This window comes from Hordeum vulgare, chromosome 2H (genome assembly GCF_904849725.1).
Source record: "Hordeum vulgare subsp. vulgare chromosome 2H, MorexV3_pseudomolecules_assembly, whole genome shotgun sequence".
Lineage (NCBI taxonomy): Eukaryota > Viridiplantae > Streptophyta > Magnoliopsida > Poales > Poaceae > Hordeum > Hordeum vulgare.
The window spans coordinates 335,942,398-335,956,439 of NC_058519.1; the positions used below are offsets into that span (position 1 = coordinate 335,942,398).

At 42.5% G+C, this 14,042-nt stretch overlaps 2 pseudogenes; both read left to right on the plus strand.

Moving 5' to 3' along the window:
• The first annotated feature begins 2,853 nt into the window (after positions 1-2,853).
• On the plus strand, positions 2,854-4,868 carry LOC123427022 (annotated as a pseudogene).
• Positions 4,869-5,885: 1,017 nt separating this feature from the next.
• Positions 5,886-7,813, plus strand: LOC123430056 (annotated as a pseudogene).
• Positions 7,814-14,042: the final 6,229 nt, after the last annotated feature.

The following is a 14,042-nucleotide window of genomic DNA, read 5'->3' on the forward strand; positions in this document are numbered from 1 at the left end:
TCAACGGGAGGATGATACTTAAACTTCTTCTCCTTGGGGAGATCAACATGAGTAGCAAAAGATTCACAGAGTGAAGCTACTACTTGAGAGTCAAGTCCATATTTAGTACTGAAATCACGAAAAGCATCGGTGTCTATAAAGGTTTTAACACAATCAAACTTAAGGTTTATACCTAACTCATTACCTTCGTCGAGTTCCCATACTTCAGAGTTGCATTTAATTCTTTCCATTAAGTCCAATTTGAAATCAATATCTTTCTTCATAAAGGAACGGGCACAAGAAGTATCGAGCATGGATTGATCATTACAAGAGAGGCGAGCATAAAAATTCTAAATAATAATTTCTCTCACGAGCTCATGATTGGGGCATGAATATAACATTGACTTAAGCCTCCACCAAGTTTGAACAATTCTTTCTCCTTCATGAGGCCAGAAATTATAAATATAATTCCCATCATGATGAACCAGATGCATAGGATAAAACTTCTGATGAAATTCCAGTTTCAACCGGTTGTAGTTCCATGATCCAATATCACCACAAAGCCTATACCATGTCAATGCCTTCTCCTTCAAATATAAAGGAAATACCTTCTTCTTGACATCATCCTCGGGCAAACCTGCAAGCTTAAATAATCCACAAACTTCATCCACATAGATAAGATGCAAATGAGGATGTAGTGTTCCATCTCCTGCATAAGGATTACCTAGCAGTTTTTCTATCATACCTGAAGGAATTTTATAATAAATATTTTGAGTAGGAGCAGCAGGTTCAGGAGCATCTCTTTGTTCTTCGGTCAGGTGAAGATACCCTGGACAAGCCCCTCAAAGGATTATTTCCCATAGTGATAGTAAATTTCAGCACAACATATAAATTTTTTCTTACCAAGTTCCACTCACCAAAGGCGCTTCACTCCACGGCAACGGTGCCAGAAAAGAGGATTGAGGACCCACAAGTATAGAGGATATATCGTAGTCCTTTGGATAAGTTAGAGTGTCGAACCCAACGAGGAGCAGAAGGAAATGACAAGCGGTTTTCAGTAAGGTATTGTTTATAAGCACTGAAATTACCGGTAACAGATAGTTTTGTGATAAGGTAATTCGTAACGAGTAGCAAGTAAAAATTGTAAGCAAGGTGAAGAAAGGTAGCCCAAGTCTTTTTGTAGCAAAGGACGAGCCTGGACAAACTCTTATATAAAGCAAAGCGCTCCCGAGGACACATGGGAATTTCTGTCATGCTAGTTTTTATCATGCTCATATGATTCGCGTTCATTACTTTGGTAATTTGATATGTGGGTGGACCGGTGCTTGGGTGCTTCCATTACTTGGACAAACATCCCACTTATGATTAACCTCCATCGCAAGCATCCTCAACTATGAAAGAAGAATTAAGACAAATCTAACCATAGCATGAAACATATGGATCGAAATCAGCCCCTTACGAAGAAACACATAAACTAGGGTTTAAGCTTTTGTCACTCTAGCAACCCATCATCTAGTTATTAATTCCCAATGCCTTCCCCTAGGCAAAAAATAATGGAGAAGTGTCATGTAGTCAACGTTCACATGACACCACTAGAGGAGAGACAACATACATTTCATCAAAATATCGAACGAATACCAAATTCACATGATTCCTTATAGCCAGACTTATCCCATGTTCTCAGGAACAAACAAAACTACTCACAAAGCATATTCATGATTATAATAAGAGGAGTATTAATAATCATTAAGGATCTGAACATATGATCTACCACCAGGTAAACAAACTAGCATCAACTACAAGGAGTAATCAACACTACTAGCAACCCCATGGTACCAATCTGAGGTTTGAGACAAAGATCAGATACAAGAGATGAACTAGGGTTTGCAGAAGAGATGGTGCTGATAAAGATGTTGATGGAGATTTACCCTCTCTCGATGAGAGGATCGTTGGTGATGACGATGGCTTCGATTTCCCCCTCCGGGAGGGAAGTTTCCCTAGCGGAATAGCTGTGCCGGAGCTCTAGATTGGTTCTGTCGAAGGTCCACCTCGAGACGGCGGTGCTTTGTCCTGAAAGCTTCCATCTCATTTTTTTCCAGGTCAAAACCTCATATAGCAGAACATGAGCACCAGAGGCTAGCCAGGGGGGCCACAAGCCTGTAGGGCGTGGCCAGGGGGTAGGTCGCGCCCCCTGGCTTGTGACCTCCTGGTGGATCCCCACTGGTATTTTTTTGCCCAATATTTTTTATAAATTCCAAAACTATTCTCCGTAACTTTACAGGACTTTTGGAGCTCTGTAGAATAGGTCTCTCAGATTTGCTACTTTTCCAGTCCATAATTCCAGCTGCCGGTATTCTCCCTCTTCATGTGAACCTTGTACAATAAGCGAGAAAATACATAAGTATTGTACCATAACATGTAATAACAGCCCACAATGCAACAAATATTGATAAGAGGGATGATGCAAAATGGACGTATCAGTGAACATGAGGTGTTCAGACCTCGATATATTTATCTCTACTATTAAAGTAGGATGTGCCGTCGTGATGGTTCAACCTCCGCGATGGTTCGACCTTTTCTTCGTTCGACCTCCTCTTCCCATGCCCACGTAAAGAAAAACGGTAAGAAAGAAAAAAAATCTTCGTCGACCTCCTCCAAACACGTCGCACATCCCTCTCCCAGTCTCCCCCACCTCTCGCCCTAGATCCGTCCTCTCCTCTCGATCTCATGAGAAAAATCTCCGCCGCCGCCACCACATGCAGATGAACTGCCCACGTCCAAGGTGCCCGCCGTCGAGGCTGAGGCGAAGCGTGCGGCCACAGCAGCCGGGGTAGTGACGGTGGAGGAGTGGAGGACCTGTTGATCCCTTCGGCGATGCAGCGGGCGCACCCCCAATCTCGCGGTTCCCAGTGGGCGCCATTGGGCGTCTACTCCGCCGCTACAATCCTCCGTTCTCCGCTGGATCTGAACCTCATCCACTCCACGGCCACGACCCAAGGCAAGTTAATCGACCTGATTGGTTTTCCATCAGACTTGACGTTGCAGGCCGCCGCGCCCTACCAACAATCCCGCCGCGCATCAGGCCTAGGTTCCATCTCTAGCCGCTGACGAGCAGGCTAGCGCTTCGCCGAGTCCCGGGGATCTCACCGACTCAACGTCAGGTCGAGGTCTCTTGCTTGGGTTGCACCCTTGCTCGTCGTATCTCACATTTTTTCTCAGTTTTGTTGGTTTGTTATGTTTAGGGTGTATAGGTCCAGCTCCCTGCTCATACACGTGAACTTGCATCTTCTGCCAATATTGTTTAACTGTCTTCAATGAGCTATTTTTTCCTCATAGGGGTTTGATTCATTCATCTGAGTTATTCCGTAAGCATTGCTTTACCTTATTGTTAGCGTGCCATTTGCGTGTTCCGAGGATATATTTCCCCCTTTGCTTAATTGCCTGTGATGTAAATATATACCGCGTGCTTCCTTCTGGATGTATTGACGATATCTTTCCTACTTGTCTACTTGCATAGCTTGAAGACAGTTGAAGGTAATTTACAAGCAGCAGCAGCCATGGGTCTCGTTTTTGGGGACAGGTACTTGCTTTCTCTCTTGCACAGAGCTGGTGAATCAGATTCTATGTTGCATAATTGTAGTAATATGCATATATGTTATCCTCGTCTAATGCAATTACTTAGTACCTTTATCTTTTTTCTACCCAACATTAGGGAGACAGTGACTCTGAGGAGGAGGTGGACGAGATCGAGTCAGAACAAGGGAGTGATAGTGAGAAATCAGAAGCTGGTGATGGGGGACACGATGGGTCCAAGAACCGCTATCTGAACAAATATACACAAGACAGTGATGACTCTGATACTAAGAGCCACCGCGTGATTCTCTCGTTGAAGGACAAGCACAATGATGAGATGAAAGCTACTGCCGACCACATGCGCAATGCAATGAAGATCAATGACTGGATTAGCTTGCAAGAGTGTTTTGAGAAGCTAAACAAGCAGCTTGACAAAGTTGTCCATGTCAATGAATCTGTGAAAATTCCAAATGGGTATATCACGACTCTTGTACTATTGGAGGACTTCCTTGCTGAGGCTCTTGCAAACAAGGAAGCCAAGAAGAAGATGAGCAGCAGCAACGCGAAGGAACTAAACGCTGTCAAGCAAAAAACTTAAGAAGAATAACAAGCAATATGAGCACTTGATCCAGAAGTGCAGAGAGAACCCATAGAGCTTTGAAGATGATGTTGTAGATGATAAAGATGTGGATGATGATGATGATGACAGTGGTGACGATGTTGTGGATCCGGATAAGATGGCCTCTGACTCCGATTCAGGGAATGATGACGATCCGAGTGAAGATGGCGGAGCCTGGGAAAAGAAGTTAAGCAAGAAAGATAAGATTATGGACAAGCAGTTCTTGAAGGACACGAGTGAGATTACATGGGATATTGTTGATAAAAAGCTCAAGGAGATTGTGGCGTCGAGGGGTAAGAAGGGCACTGGGAGAGTTGAACGTGTGGAGCAGCTAACATTTTTTACAGGGGTGGCAAAAACACCTGCCCAGAAACTTGAAATTCTTTTTCATGTGATCTCTGCCCAGTTTGATGTCAACCCTAGCTTACTTGGTCATATGCCAGTCAATGTGTGGAAGAAGTGTGTTAATAATATGCTTCTTGTGCTTGATATTCTGCAGCAGTACCCTAATATTGTAGTGGACAACTCAGTGGAGGCTGATGAGAAGGAAACTCAGAAGGGTGCCGACTATGATGGAACAATCCATGTTACTGGTGGCAAGACTCGGTACGAAACATTGCACACGATCTTTACACCTAGGACAGCAAAAATAAGACCTTCTGTTTATGACACTTATTTATGTTTAAATGTTGGGTGAGATTACTAATGTATATATTGGATGTGGGGAAACTGAACATATGTTGTACTCGGCGCATTTCATTAAATATATTCGCTAATAAACCCATACTATATTTATCGCCCCGTGGCAATGCATAGGTAGTTCGCTTGAGTTTTGCGTGGGCTGCTCGAGCTGCACGCAATGTGAAGACCCGGCACCGCCTCCCACAGGCTAATGCTATTGCATGTCGTGGTGGGGACATGCATGTGTGCACTACTTGTGCAGGGCGTCGATGTGGAGGCCCCAGATCGGAAGGGACCCCGTTGGAGATGGGGTTGGGAGCAGAAGCGAAGGTGCTGGACCCGTCTCTTTGCATAGCGGCGCTAATCTGCTGGTCCTTGAAGGTGTTGGTACATACATGCTTTAAGAAAAAAATTGTTAGGTATGATTCTCAGTTCTCGCTACCTCAGCGGTGATGCAATTAGAATTTCAAATCTTCTTTGTTATTTCCAACTATTTTTTGTGTCTGATTGAATAATATTGATTACTAACTTACTTACTACAAATAATCTCTACTATTAAAGGGGATCTGCCGTCGTGATGGTTCAACCATGCCAGATGGTTCAACCACGACACATCCCCTCGCTAGCACTGCCAGTTCCACCGATTTTTTTCCATCCCTCCATAAACTGATCGATTAAATACAGAAAAAAGGTCTCATGCTTACCCCGAACCGGCTGACTGCCTCCTCCCTCTCTTCCCCCCCCCACCCCGTCTCTCTGCCTCGCCTCGACTCTCCCGTATCGGCGGCGATTCAAACCCGCCTCAGGTCGACGAGGGCCAGGTCTCCGCCGCCGCCGCTCCCCTCGATCCATCAGCCACGCCTGATCCCGCGGGATCCGCCCCCCGCCGGCGAGGTACAGGGAGGCTATGGCGAGGTGGAGGAGGCGCCGAGAGGAGCCCCAGGGAGAAGTTGCTGAGGCACATGCAACTCCATCTTAGGCAGCAACAACTCTTGCCTCTTGGAGCATCGATCTAAGAAGAAGAGGAGGAAAAATGGGAGGGAAGCTTGGGTTGTTGTTTTTGCTCGTGTGGGTCGTCGTGGCCTCCGGCTCCGTCGTGTCTCTGCCGATCAAGGCCGTGAACCTTGGTGGGTGGCTGGTGGTGGAAGGCTGGATGACCAACCTGTTCCACGGAGTAGACATGGGCTACGCTCTCATGGTGATCTACTGACAAAGAGCCAACTTGGTATACTTGCTCAAACTAACAATTTACTTTGCGATTGATCGATCCATGGAAGCACAGGACGGCACGCGCGTGACGTTGTGGTCGGCGACGCAGGGGATGTTCCTGAGCACCGTCTGCGGCGGCGGGTCCGACGTCATGGCCAACCAGGGAGAAGCCAAGGACTCGGAGACCCTCAGGGTGAGTGCTGCCTCTTGCGTGCCTCACTCTGTAATCGCTCAGAGTTTTGTTTTCTCATTAACGATACGAGGCATTGCAGGTTGAGCTACCTCTTCCAGTGACACTAACCATGTGTCGCCCTCTTCCTTGATTAATCAGCTCTGGAGAATGAAGGATTCTGACGACATGTTCATGATCCGTGTTCACGACGGCTAGTTCGTCGGCCTTGGTAACAATGGCGGGCTGGTCGCCGTTCAGACCTCTCCAGGCCAAGCTGGTGAATTCCAGATTGTCAGAAATGCGGGCCTAGCTTGGATCAAGGCGCCAAACGGCAGATTCTTACAGGTACGTACGCCCTGAAAACATTATATTTCTTTCTTTCTTTCTTTCTTGAGTTCCAAAACAAATAAAACAATGTTGTGTTCGAATTCCTAAATATATAGGTCAAGACAGGGGGCGTAGTTACAGCAGATGGTGATGCAACAAGTGAAAGTTTGAGTGACAGTGATCCGTCTGTTTTTACCATGAAAATAACTAGACAAATGGATGGAGACGCTCAGCTATGCAGCTTCTACGGAGCAGAAAAGACTGTCAGCATCTTACAGGTTGTGTTTTTTCTCACTTGCTCAGTTGGATATTTCCTTTGTATAAATATAGATAGATATAATCGTAAATATACCACCAGTACTGAAAAGCAGGTTCAGATATTTCATTTCCGGCAAGTGTGAAGGACTTCATTTCACTGGGCTTGTTGCAGGATCACTGGAACACATTCATAACCGAAGAAGACTTTAGATTCATTTCATCAAACGGTCTCAATGCGGTGAGAATTCCATTGGCATGGTGGATCACCAAAACAGATGACACTCCCTCTTGTCACCTGCCAAATTATCCAGGCTACCAAGCTATGCTTGACAGGGCTTTTCAGTGGGCAGAGTAAGTTGAGCTCCCCTTAGTTAAGGTTAAAACAAACTAAATAGATACCCAAATACATCACATACATATGTTCCATTAAAAACAATAGGCAAACCTTATGCTGATTGCTGACTCTTTTTGATGCTTTTACTTCAGAAAGTACAACTTGGGTGTCATTGTGGACCTTCATGCAGCACCCTGGTCACAGAACGGACAATCCCACAGCGCATCAAGAGATGGCACCGTGGGCTGGGGAGACGAAAAAATCGACGAGACCGTTAGGGTAATTGAAGGCCTTGCAGCTAGGTGAGTCAGACAATTTGGTTCAGACAGTTGTGTTGTTGGCAAAATTACAGTGCTTCAACTTGCCAACACACACAATGTTGTGCTCATGACCGGGAAGCACCACCTAGCTTTCTGAAAACATTGATTGTTGTGTTGAACTTAACAAGTATGCTGCCAAGAAAAGCCTTCTGGGAATCGCGCTTCTGAACGAGCCATCGGAGCAAGTGCACATCGACACCCTGAAGAAATACTACAAAGACGGTTACAACATCGTGAGGAACCAGGTGAAGCGCGACGATACGTATGTGATCATGGAAGGCCGGCTCACGGGTGGCGGCGATTCCGAGATGGCCGACTTTGCCGGGCAGTTCCGGAACTGAATGTGAGTATTTTTTTGCCTATGTGTTTGATTTGCGAACTCGTTCGATACATTTATCTCTCCACTGTTATTCTGAATAATTGCATGTTGTTATAAATTTCAAGTTTTCTTCTTCACTATAAATCTTCCAATTTCTTTTTACAAGAATCTTCCATACACAGAAAAGTGAGGCTTTGACAAGGTATTACGTGTGGACTGTCTTGAACTCAATGAATATGTATGCTCCTTCTCTTATATTCTTGATTGTTTTTCTTGTTAGTTAGCATAAAATATTTCTATCGTCTTGTTGAATTTGTTAATAATTGGAAAATGATTACATTTTTTTGATTAAATTTTAGTGCTGCTTAGTTTGCCATGCTGCGGAAGGCGGAGGCAGTCTCGATGTGGATGGGTGAAAGGTAAAGGTTGAGGGAATGGGGGCGTCGAAGGATCCACCAAAGTTGCCATTGTAGTTGACCACGGCACCGGCGGTGTGTCACACCTTTGTTGCCTCTGCAGGGAAGGGCAGAAGGCCTGCACCGCCAAGGGTCATGTCCCGACATCTTGAGCATTTGTCGGTATTGCCATATTGCAGATTATCTCTGAGGGAAGTTACATTCTTTTCCCGTTAATTCAGATATATTAATATGTCAAGATGTAATTCCAAATATCTTATGTTAGGCAAAGCTTCTGAAATCAGTGAAGATCTAGAGCTACTAAGGACTGGGTAAATCAGTAAAGTTTTACAATATTTGCATGAGTGGTTATAACATCACACATGTTATTTGGTACTTCACTATCTGGTATCCTTTTTTTAATCCTGATTATTGAGTCAACATAATGATTGTGGGCTTATATACTGCCAAACTGGCCTTCTTATTCTGTCACCTAATTCGTGCAAAATTCAGGCTCACCATGACAAAGGCTTAATTTGTTAGCTGATGTTGTTTTCTAGGTAATCTATTTGTATATGGAAAGCTAAAATATTCTTATCCATTACTGTTCCAATTGCAGGGAAGGATGACCTTAGTCTAATTATGGCAAATAGGTGGACTATTGAGTTGCCGATGTCTGAGTGTGAGTAATTTTTTGCCTATGTGTTTGATTTGTGAACTCGTTCGATACATTTATCTCTCCACTGTTATTCTGAATAATTGCAAGTTGTTATAAATTTCAAGTTTGCTTCTTCACTATAAATTTTCCAATTTCTTTTTACAAGAATCTTGCATACACAGAAAAGTGAGGCTTTGACAAGGGATTACGTGTGGACCGTCTCGAACTCAATGAATATGTATGCTCCTTCTGTTATATTCTTGATTGTTTTTCTTGTTAGTTAGCATAAAAGATTTCTATCGTCTTGTTGAATTTGTTAATAATTAGAAAATGATTACATTTTTCTGATTAAATTTTAGTGTTGCTTGGTTTGCCATGCTGCGGAAGGCAGAGGCAGTCTCGATGTGGATGGGTGAAAGGTAAAGGTTGAGGGAACGAGGGCATCGAAGGATCCATCAAAGTTGCCATTGTAGTTGACCACGGCACCGGCGGTGTGTCAAACATTTGTTGCCTCTGCAGGGAAGGGCAGAAGGCCTGCACCGCCATGGATCATGTCCCGACATCTTGACCACTTGTCGGTATTGCCATATTGCAGATTATCTCTAAGGGAAGTTACATTCTTTTCCCGTTAATTCAGATATATTAATATGTCTAGATGTAATTCCAAATATCTTATGTTAGGCAAAGCTTCTGAAATCACTGAAGCTCTAGAGCTACTAAGGACTGGTTAACTCAGTGAAGTTTTACAATATCTGCATGAGAGGTTATAACATCGCACATGTTATTTGGTACTTCACTATCTGGTATCCTTTTTTCTACTCCTGATTATTGAGTCAACATAATGATTGTGGGCTTATATACTGCCAAACTGGCCTTCTTATTCTGTCATCCAATTCGTGCAAAATTCAGGCTCACCATAACAAAGGCTTAATGTTAGCTGATGTTGTTTTCTAATTGTGTGCTACTTCATTTGTAGTTGCCAAGTCTTAAAATATTTGTAGTGACGTACCTTTTTTTCTTCATATCAGCAGGATTTTAGATAGCCTTTTTTAATGCTAACTGAAGTAATAAACAAATTAGTTTAGAAGTTAGTGGAAAGTGTTTAAGAGGATTTTTTTTCTCTGCACTAACAAAATTTGATGGCAATTCTTGTGAACTGATCGAAGGTCAGGTTTCAAGAGGTTATCTTTGCAAGGACCGGATTTTGCCGTTTGTATTTCTAGCTGCCATGCTGATGGGTGGTAGACGACGGCGAATGGACAAGAGATAAGTATAAGCTGTTTTCTATCATACATGTATGCATTTTTTTCATCATTCTCAGTATCATAAATCAATTTTGCACATACATATGATGAATATGATTGCTCATTTTCCTTTCGTGGTAAATAAATCTATGTGGCGTTACATGTCAGATGATACATATAGGAATTCATCCTACAACTGAACCTTTTATTAGATGACACATTAGGAAAGTATGCTTTCTACTTTTTTATATTTGCTTCCAAGAGGTTTAGTCAATTGTTAATCTGTTCCCTATATTAATTTGTAAGGCTCTAAAGCCACGTTTTTCAAGCTGAAACAATAAAGGCTAACATGTCAGATGATACATATAGGAATTCATCCTACAACTGAAATTTACTGGATTATTATCTCGATCTTCAGTTCTTCTGACATATTTTTCACGATCCCAGTGTTATGAACGACGAGTCTAAGAAGAAGCATCATATTCCAATGTTGATATTTTATTCAAGCATCAATACCACTCCTTCTTCTCCATTATATGATGGCATCAGGCTAATTCTTTTTTCAATGAACAACTACAATGTGCAGCACAAAACATAGACTGGGACCTGATGATGGTGCTCCGGAGGCAATGAGCTAGAACTGGGCTCACGTGCAAGCATAGTTTGAGAAACTTACCGATCCTTCAAGTGCATTGTGTCAAAGATTGTCGTGGTCCTGCTCTTCTACACTGCCCACAAGAGACAATAGACGACCATGTTGTCAATTCCAAACGGGAGCTCGTGTAGAGTAGCAGCAAAAGCATATCACACATGCTCTAATGTGGTTGTACGAACGGCGTCTATGCCAGCAATGATATCTATGTCAAGAAGAGCGGTAACTGTGGGAACCCAATCAGAAGGTGGTTTAGACTCTCTTTAGCCGACGTACGTTGCGCTGCACACAAGTGCGTCTGCATTTTTTTCTCTTGCACTCCTAGAGGGATCAAGACACATAGAATTAGAAATGAGATGATAGGCCTGAAAATGTAAGAACTAAAGACACCATATTTATGAATACATTGTCAGAAAAAAAATGATATTAATTTTTTCCGTGGCAACGCACAGGCTATCAACTAGTGTTGATAATTGTAACATGTTCTTATGGTTACTATTTTACCTAGTGATGCATGACCATCTAAATACTTGACCATGTTTATGCATAAATAGAACTTGTTTTCCACAAAGGGTGCATTATACTTCATATTGCACTCAATTACATAATCTGCATCATGGGTTGTTTGCGAGTACATTCAAAGTACTCATTGGATTGCCACTGGTTATTTTATTGACCTGACATGGAGGAACCAGAATATGGAGAAGAATTCATCGTCGTAGACGGACACGCGAACTAGGGTGCTTCCCAGTCAGAATGCGTGTTGGTTAAGGCTGATTTCACGGGTTCATAGTTACTACGAAGATTCCTCTAGTAGTTGAAATGGTGTCCTTGGCCTTCATGGCCCTATCTATGTAAGCCTTGACCATACGGGTCATTATTTGTATCAGACGTTATTCATGGATCTAAGAATCTTGTTATTCAATATCTGTGTGTTCAGTGAGCATTGATCTCTGGGATCACTATACATGTTCATTCGGTGGTCTCGACACGTAAGTCGGGGTCCCCACACATAAGTCGTCTATCATACCAATTAATGTTGATGATGAGACCATAAAGGAACTTACTGAAACTTTTTCCTGTGAACTCGATAAAATGCCTTTCAATTATTTAGTGCTTCACCTAGGGACCACTAGACCAAAGATGGTGGATTTCATGCCATTGGTTGACTGCATGGAAAGGAGAATGACTGCCAGCTCTGCTTTCCTTAATCCAGGGGAAAGGTTGCAATTCCTTAATTATGTTTTGTCTTCACTGCCAATGTTCTTCTTAAGTAGCTTACCTATTTCTCCTGGCATCCTTAAACAGCTTGAGAGAATTCAGAGATAGTGCCTTTGGAGGAAACATAAGGATGAACCTTCTCCTTCTCTTGCTGCCTGGGACTTGGTTTGCAGACCCAAAGCTAATGGAGGACTTCCAATCATGAATTTTGGAATCCAGAATGTGGAATTCCTGCTAAAGCATGCAAATCACTTACTGAACAAAAAAGATGTTCCTTGGGTATCCCTGATTTGGGACACTTATTATCATGAAAGAGTCCCCCAAGCAACTAGGCATTGTGGATCATTCTGGTGGAAGGATATTTGCAAAGTTATGACTCAATTCAGGTCTTCAACATGGGTAACAATAAATGCTGGAGACACTGTTCTATTTTGGTCAGGTCATTGGAAAATTGGTGATAATGTTGCCACTTTGGAATCAAGGTTCCCTGGGCTCTTTTCTTATGTGAAAGACCCATGGATGTCTGCTAAGGAAGTTTTCAATGTGCACCAACTGGTGGATCTATTCAACCTGCCATTGTGTGAGCAAGCCTACAAGGATTTTTTGGACTTGCGGAATCTGATAGGGGCTCATGGAAGAGATGCAGATCTGAATGATTCTAGGTGGTGCCAGGGTTCTTCCAAACAATTCAAGCCCAAGTATTTCTATATGAGCATGCACATCAATCTTACTTTTAATCATTTGCTCTCTTGGGTTTGGAGGTCCTGTTGCACCATGAAAATCAAGGTATTTTCATGGATGTTCATTATGTATAGGATGAACACCAAAGATATGGTTGAAAGGAGGCATTGGCACATGGAGGATAGTGTTCAGTGTGTTCTCTACCCATTGGGTGAATGAGAAACCAGGGATCATCTTTTCTTCGAGTGTAACTTCAATGTTAGAGTCTGGAATTACTTGCAGATTGACTGGTCATAGGGGAATACTATGGCAGAAGTTACCATCAATGCAAGGAGAGATTTTAAGAAGTCATTCTTGTCTGAAGTGGTATTCCTTGCTTGTTGGAACATTTGGATAATCAGGAATGCAAAATTATCCAGGCATGAAAGACCCACTTTTTACAGGCGGAGAGCCGCATTTGTGCATGATATTTCACTCATGCAGCACAAAATTAAGTTAGCCTTCAAGCATGACCTCTTGAAATGGATCTCATACTTACCCCCTTGATAACTGATTTGTAAATACGTGTAATTTTAGCTTTACTTCCCCCCTTGTTACCCCTTGTAACACCTGTACATACCTTCTCTTTGAAATAAAATCATTGCTGTGAGGGTTTTCCCTACAGTTCCGAGTCAAAAAAAGCTATGGTCGTGCGAAAGTTACTGGGGTGGAGATCATCACCAGGAGAAGCTGTGGTAGAAAATTGAAGTGAATGAGATGACAAAAGGTGGTGAAAGCAACAACTTTACCAAACTACCAGAAGGTGTTTGGTGATTTCTTGTGCAAGTTACCTTTACCCAATTGCTATGTAAGTTAATGGGATTGCATTACGGTATAAACCAAGATTGTGCACCAAGTTTCAGCTCATTTGAGCAAAGTTGGCAACATAAACATGAAAATACCCAAGAATTGACAGAATCAGATTCCTGATGACTTTGGTGACCAAATCAAGTCCCACAAATGAACAACTTGGTGTAGCATCCTTATTTGGGGCCTAGACCACCTCTGTAAAATTTGAGATCAATTGGATAATCTTAGCAATGTAAAGTTGCTCAAGTTTGGCTCTTGACAGGGAGGGTTTTGAGGTTCTTAGGTGAACCACATCCACTTGGATTGAGAATAAATTTGCAGGGTCACCACGTATACCATGGGTGACTTGCTAGAATTTTTCCTGGAATTTATTTACAATATTTCCTTTAGAGGTATTTCAAAAGCTTGAAATAGGCAGAAAGTGTTTTGAGTGGTTTTGTCCAATATTTTTAACATGAACATGTGTTGAAACTCATATGTATGGAAAATATATATCCACTGAGTTTTGCTAAATTTTCTCAAAAAATTTCAAAGCAAGAAAATATCTTTTC